The sequence below is a fragment of the Hylobates moloch genome, unplaced genomic scaffold (assembly GCF_009828535.3).
Source record: "Hylobates moloch isolate HMO894 unplaced genomic scaffold, HMol_V3 SCAFFOLD_10, whole genome shotgun sequence".
Lineage (NCBI taxonomy): Eukaryota > Metazoa > Chordata > Mammalia > Primates > Hylobatidae > Hylobates > Hylobates moloch.
Window position 1 is genome coordinate 105,310,899 of NW_026652285.1, and position 6,396 is coordinate 105,317,294.

Sequence of the window (6,396 nt, forward strand, 5' to 3'; positions counted from 1 at the left end):
TCTGGCGTCTTTCCTTGATCCCAAGCCTAAGCTGCAGGAAGGAGTGGACCTCAGTCACCCTTACAGCACCAGGTGGGGGCCCAACCTGTGACCCCATCACCTGGCACAATCCCCAGGCTTTGGGGACGTTGATGGTGCCATCCTCATCTCGAGTGGAGGAGGTGGGCCCAGGGAAGCTGACTGGCAGGCCCAGGAGTGGGAGTCAGGCACAGGTCACTCCAGAGCCTGCCCTTCCCTGAATGGAACCAGGCTGCTGGCTCCCAGGGGCTAGATTCTGCCCCAAATGGTGGGAGGGCCTGGTGGCAGCTGCAGTCAGAGAGGGAGCTGGGGTCTGGCAGGCTGTGGCCTCCTCTGGACTAGGGGAGCCCAGCCACACCCACGTCCTCTGGGTGCAGGGAGTGAAGTCTGTGTTCTAACTGGGGTCTGGGGACCCTGCCTGGGAAAAGAAAAGGATTCTGCTCCTCCAGCCGGATGCAAGGCGAAGAAAGAATAACACATCACCCCAGAAGGTTGGAAGCAGAGGATGGGGAGGGTGCTGGGCAGTAGGCGCTGGGTGGTGGGTCTCTGAGGGGGTGCCCAATGGCTCTGGCAGAATTGACAGGGCAGGGGGCAGAGGGCAGAAGGCAGAGTCAGGAGTACTCCTGCCTCTGCCGGGTCCAAGCCCAGGCACATCACTGAGCACTTGCCCGGCCCAACCTCATCATGGCCTTGTGAGGTGGGTACTGTGCACACCCTCATTTTAGACGTTTATAGATATTTAGAGGAAAACGAGGCCCTGAGAGGGCATCACGTGCCCAAGGTCACTCAGAGCAAGGATTTGAACCCAGGTCCCTGACTCCAAAGCCAGTGCTTGGAACAACATTGGGGGTCTTCTTCCCCACTCCGCACCCACCTTCTAAACAGGCACTGTGGGGCTCAGACGAGAGAAAATTCTGGAATCCTGAGCAACTTTGCCTGGGGGGCTCCGCGGTGGAGGGCAGCAGCACCCAAGGACCAGCTTGCCATTCTCTCTGCCCCTCCAGCCCACAGGTGGGAGCATAAGGCTCAGGGCCGACAAGTTCTGCGGCCTCATGCAGCAGAGCTGAGCCAGGACGAACCCTGTCCCCTGGAGAAGCAGGAGACACCCTGGCTGGCTGTGACCACTTTGGCCACCCTGGGCTTCCTGGGTTGGTCGAGGGGTCTCTGGTGTAAAAAGGGGACTCCCTGTCGAAGACTGAGATGGAGCTGCCCGGCAATGCGGGCCTCCCCCAGCGACTGTCCCTGTTCTCTTGGGCAACGGAAGCCCGAGGATACAATGATGTGTCCCTTCCTTGGCCACACTGGTACCCACAGGGATTATTGTGTTTCTACCTGTGGAGTCAGCTCCCAGGAGCCTCCAGCACTGTGGGAGAAACCCCTGGGACTCTAGTGCCTCTTCCCAACCCTCGGGACTGGCGCCCGCCTCTTGTTGAGAGAAAGCACAGTCATGCCTGTCATTCAGAAAATCACATCCCTGGATGGCCAGGCCACGTCAGAAGGGATGGGCTGTGGGGATCCAGGCGTGTTCTACCTCTGGGCTGCACCCGCCATGCCCCTGCTTCAGTTTGAATGCTTGTCCCCGCCAAAACTCATGCTGAAATTTAATCCCCAATGTGGCAGTATTGAGAGGTGCTGCCTTTAAGAGGTGACTGGATCATCAGGGCCCTGTCCCCGTAGATGGAGTCATCCATTCATGGATTCATGGGTTAGTGGGTTATCATGGGAGGGTAACTGTTGGCTTCGTAAGAGGAAGAGAGACTTGAGCTAGCATGTGAGCAGGCTCAGCATCCTCACCACGTGATGCCCAGTACCGCCTCGGGACACCAGCGTCCCCACCAGCAAGAAGGCCCTCACCGGATGCAGCCTCTCTGAGGCAGGAGGAGAGGGAATTAGGGAAGCCAAGGGTTGGGGCATAAGCAGAGGAACAGCAGGTGCAGCTAGTTCACATAAGCCAGAGAAGAGCAGGTGCAGCCAGTTCTCATAAGCCAGAGAACAGCAGGTGCAGCCCGTTCTAGGCAGGATTGGGGAGCACACAGGCCACATCCTCACTCCTGTGATAACAAGTCAGGAGCTTCCACTTCAACCTCTGATTGACCCTGGGCCAATCCTCCACTTCAGCCTCTGATTGGTCCCAGACTAATCCTTCATAGGGTGTAACCAATTGGAGGCCTCTAAAGGGCATCTGGGTGTTCTTTATAAAAACCCTGAGAAGCATTGCAATTGGGAGACCCTTGCGTGGTTTGCTCGGGCCCGCTCCCGCCCTGTGGGTTGTATGCTCGCTTCTTCAATCAATCTGTGCCTTTGGTACGCTGTTTTTTTGTTGCTTTGTCTTTTTTTTTTTTTTTTTTTTTTTTGACGGAGTTTCACTCTCGTTGCCCAGGCTAGAGTGCAATGGCACAATCTGGGCTCACTCCAAACTCCGCCTCCTGGGTTCAAGCGATTCTCCTGCCTCTGCCTCCCAAGTAGCTGGGATTACAGGTACCCGCCACCATGCCCAGCTAATTTTTTTGTATTTTTAGTAGAGACGGGGTTTCACCATGTTGGCAAGGCTGGTCTCAGGTACCTCGGCCTCCCAAAGTGCTGGGATTACAGGCGTGAGCCACTGCGACTGACCTGTTTTGTCTGTCATTGCTTCATTCTTTTGTTACTTTGTGAGTTTTGTTTTATTTGTTCAATACACCAAGAACCTGGACAACTCAGTTGGGACCTTCCATCCTATAACACCTCAACCTCGGACTTCTCAGCCTTCATAACTGTGAGAAATTCCTTTTCTTTATAAATTACCTAGTTTTAGGTATTCTGTTATAAGCAACAGAAAATCTACTTTAAAAGCCTCCGTGGCACAGGTGAGCCCTGCAGCGTGTCTGAGTGATGCCTGCAGCTGTCGAGAGGGAGGAGACAGCTCAGAGTCACCTGCAATCCATCTGGCTCTTGCCATTACCGGCTCCAGATGATGACGTTGAAAATACAAGGACAGGCTGGAGGCCATCTGGGGTCCTGCTGGCTCCCAATCCCAGGAAGCCTGGAAGAGCACTGGGGTGAGCTCGGGCCGGTGCATGTTTAGTGTCACAGGGGACATGTTTCAGCACTTCATTGTAAGGCTGTGGCCTTCTGTGCTTGTGGATCCTCAGTCTCAGTGGCCTTCCTCTTCCCCCAACCCCAACTCCTGTGTTGCATGTTTAACACACCCACCCCCAACCAGGACATAACCAAATCCTAGACTGTGGACAAAGAATACAGTCACCCCAGGGGGCTGCAAGCTCTAAAGGCTCAGGGCCCAGCTACCCCTTTAGGATGGGTCAGTAACAACACAACTGACTCTGGTAAATTGGTGATCACCTGAGACTGGACCTCAGCACCACACAGACCTGTGCTTCACCTTGGCCGTCAAGGGAGAGTATGGAGGTCTTTTGCTGGCAGGAATCAGCACCCTTATCCTGGCAATCAGCACTCACTGGCCATTCATGAGGCTCCAGCAGGACGAGTGGCCACAGTGTGCAGGGCACAGGGGCTGGGGCTTTCCAAGGTGTTTCTGGATGCCATCAATCACACAAGGAGTTGTAGGAATGCTGGCGTCCTGGTTCACGGGTAGACGCTAGAATAACACATCACTCTGGAAGGTCAGAAGCAGAGGATGCCAAGGGTGCTGGGTGACAGGTGCTGGGTGGTGGGCCCCTTGGGAGTGCCCAATGGCTCTAGCAGAGTTGTTGGGCCAGAGTCGGGACCACCCCCACCTCTTCTGGGTCCAAGCCCAGGCACTGCACTGAGCACTTGACCAGCCTGACCTCACCATGGCCTTGTGACGTGGGCACTGTGGGCAGGAATGCTTATAGAATGAGGCCCACTGTAGCCCTAACACAGCGTCACAAGTCTTTCCCCAGAGAGAAAACGCACAGGCAATGGAAATCTGTGGTTAGGAACAAGGATTCCCATCTAAGAAAAAGGGTGGACCACGGGCCTCTAGAGGGGACTGAGGGGGGCAAAGTCCTGCCCGTGCACTGCCTAACACTCTAGCTTTTTCCCTGCTTTCCATATTGTACATTTTATCTGTTTATAATTTTTCTTAGTGCTGACTAAATTCCAGAGTTAGACCTTGAAATCCACAAGTTCCTAATTGGTGGTCAACAGAAACCTCAGCAAGACAAGTAGAAAATGCTCCTCTTCCCCTAAAGCTGCAGAAAGGCAGCCACCAACCTGGGCTAGGAAATGGTCCTTACAGATACTATTTTTTTTTTAATTGTGGTAAAACATATATAACAAAACTGATGCTAATTTAACTGTTTTTAAGAGTAGAATTGAGTGGCATTAGTTCGATTCACTGTTGGGCAACCATCACCACTCTATTTCCATAATTTTTTCATCACCCCAAATAGAAGCTCTATATCCATTAGCTAACTCCTCATTTCCCCTCTCTCTAACCCCTGGTAACCTCTATCCTTTCTGTCTCCATGAATTTGCCTATTGGAGATATTTCTCATAAGTGGAATTGTAATGTTTTCAAAGTTCATCCATGTTGTAGCATGTGTCAGCATGCCATACCTTTTTTTTTTTTTTTTTTTTTTTTTTTTAAGAAGCAGAATTTCCCTCTTCTTGCCCAGGCTGGAGTATAGTGGCACAATCTTGGCTCACTGCAACCTCTGCCTCCTGGGTTTAAGCAATACTCCTGCCTCAGCCTCCCAAGTAGCTGGGATTACAGGTGCTCACCACCATACCCGGCTAATTTTGTATTTTTAGTAGAGATGGGGTTTTACCATGTTGGTCAGACTGGTCTTGAACTCCTGACCTCAAGTGATCCACCCACCTTGGCCTCCCAAAGTGCTGGGATTATAGGCATGAGCCATTGCACCTGGCCTTTTTATGACTGAATAATATTCCATTGTATGTTGCTGGCATGCAGTGGTGCATTCTCTTATAAAGCATTCTCTTCTCATCCTTTTTATTTCTGTAAAGTTGGTAGGAATGTTCTCACTTTCATTCCAAATTTTAGTAATTTGAGTCTTTTTCTCTTCTTTGTTGACCTAAAGTATTGTCAATTTTCTTCTTTAGAAAGAACCAGTTTTTGGTTTTGCTGATTTTCTCCATTTTTCTATTCTCTATTTTGTTTATCTCTGTTGTAATCTTTATTATTTCCTTCATTCTGCTAGCTTTGGGTTTAGTTCATTCTTTTTCTAATTCCTTAATGTGTGCAGATAAATTGTTGATTTGAGATCTTTCTGCTTTTTTAATGTAGTCGTTTACAGCTATAAATTTCCCCCAAGCACTGCTTTCGATTTCACCGCATGCTGTAAGTTTTGGTATGTTGTGTTTTTGTTTTCATTGTCTCAAGGTGTCTTCTAATTTCCCTTGTGACTTCTTTTTAGACCCATTGGTTGTTTAAGAATGTGTTAAGGCTGGGCACGGTGGCTCACGCCTGTAATCCCAACACTTTGGGAGGCCGAGGCAGGTGGATCATGAGGTCAGGAGTTCAAGACCAGGCTGGCCAACATGGTGAAACCCCATCTCTACTAAAACAAATATAAAAATTAACCAGGCGTGGTGGTGCATGCCTGTAATCCTAGCTACTTAGGCTGAGACAGGAGAATTGCTTGAACCTTGGAGGTGGAGGTTGCAGTGAGCTGAGATCGCGCCACTGCACCCCAGTCTGGGCGATGGAGCAAGACTCCGTCTGGAGTCGGGGAGGGGAAGAATGTTAAGATCTTTTTGTAGTTGATGAGCATGATGATTGGGTGTTCACGCACATGTGTGAGATGTGTCACCCTCAAACCCTGTTACGTTGGCACGTTACCCATCTGACGTGAAAAAGGAGAGTGTATTAACTTCCACATATTCATGAGTGTTCCAGTTTTTCTTCTATGGATTTATAATTTTATCCTATTGTAATTGGAATGATACTTTGTATAATTTCAAGTTTTAAAAATTTATTGCTGGGCGCGGTGACTTATGCCTGTAATCCCAGCACTTTGGGAAGCCGAGGCAGGGAGATCACCTGAGGTCAGGAGTTCGAGACTAACCTGCTTAACATGGTAAAACCGCATCTCTACTAAAAATACAAAAATTAGCTGGGTGTGGTGGCAGGTGCTGTAATCCCACCTACTCGGAGGCTAGGCAGGAGAAGCACTTGAACCTGGGTGTCAGAGGTTGCAGTGAGCCAAAACTGCACCGTTGCACTCCAGCCTGGGCAACAAGAGCAAAACTCCGTCTTAAAAAAAAAAAATTAAGACTTTCTGGCCTAACATATGGTCTGTCCTGGAAAATGTTCCATGTACACTTGACAAGAATGTGTAGTCTGCTGTTGCTGGTTTGTGTGTTGTGTATATGTCTGCTCAGTCTAATTGGTTCACAGAGTTGCTCAAATCCTCTTTCCTTATAGATCTTCTG

The 6,396-nt window shown here is 50.1% G+C and overlaps 1 non-coding gene across 1 annotated transcript; it reads left to right on the top strand.

Moving 5' to 3' along the window:
* Positions 1 to 5,712: 5,712 nt before the first annotated feature.
* LOC116476054 (small nucleolar RNA U13) lies at positions 5,713 to 5,813 on the top strand. Its single transcript, XR_004250124.1, has one exon. It is a non-coding gene; the product is annotated as a small nucleolar RNA U13 (small nucleolar RNA).
* Positions 5,814 to 6,396: the final 583 nt, after the last annotated feature.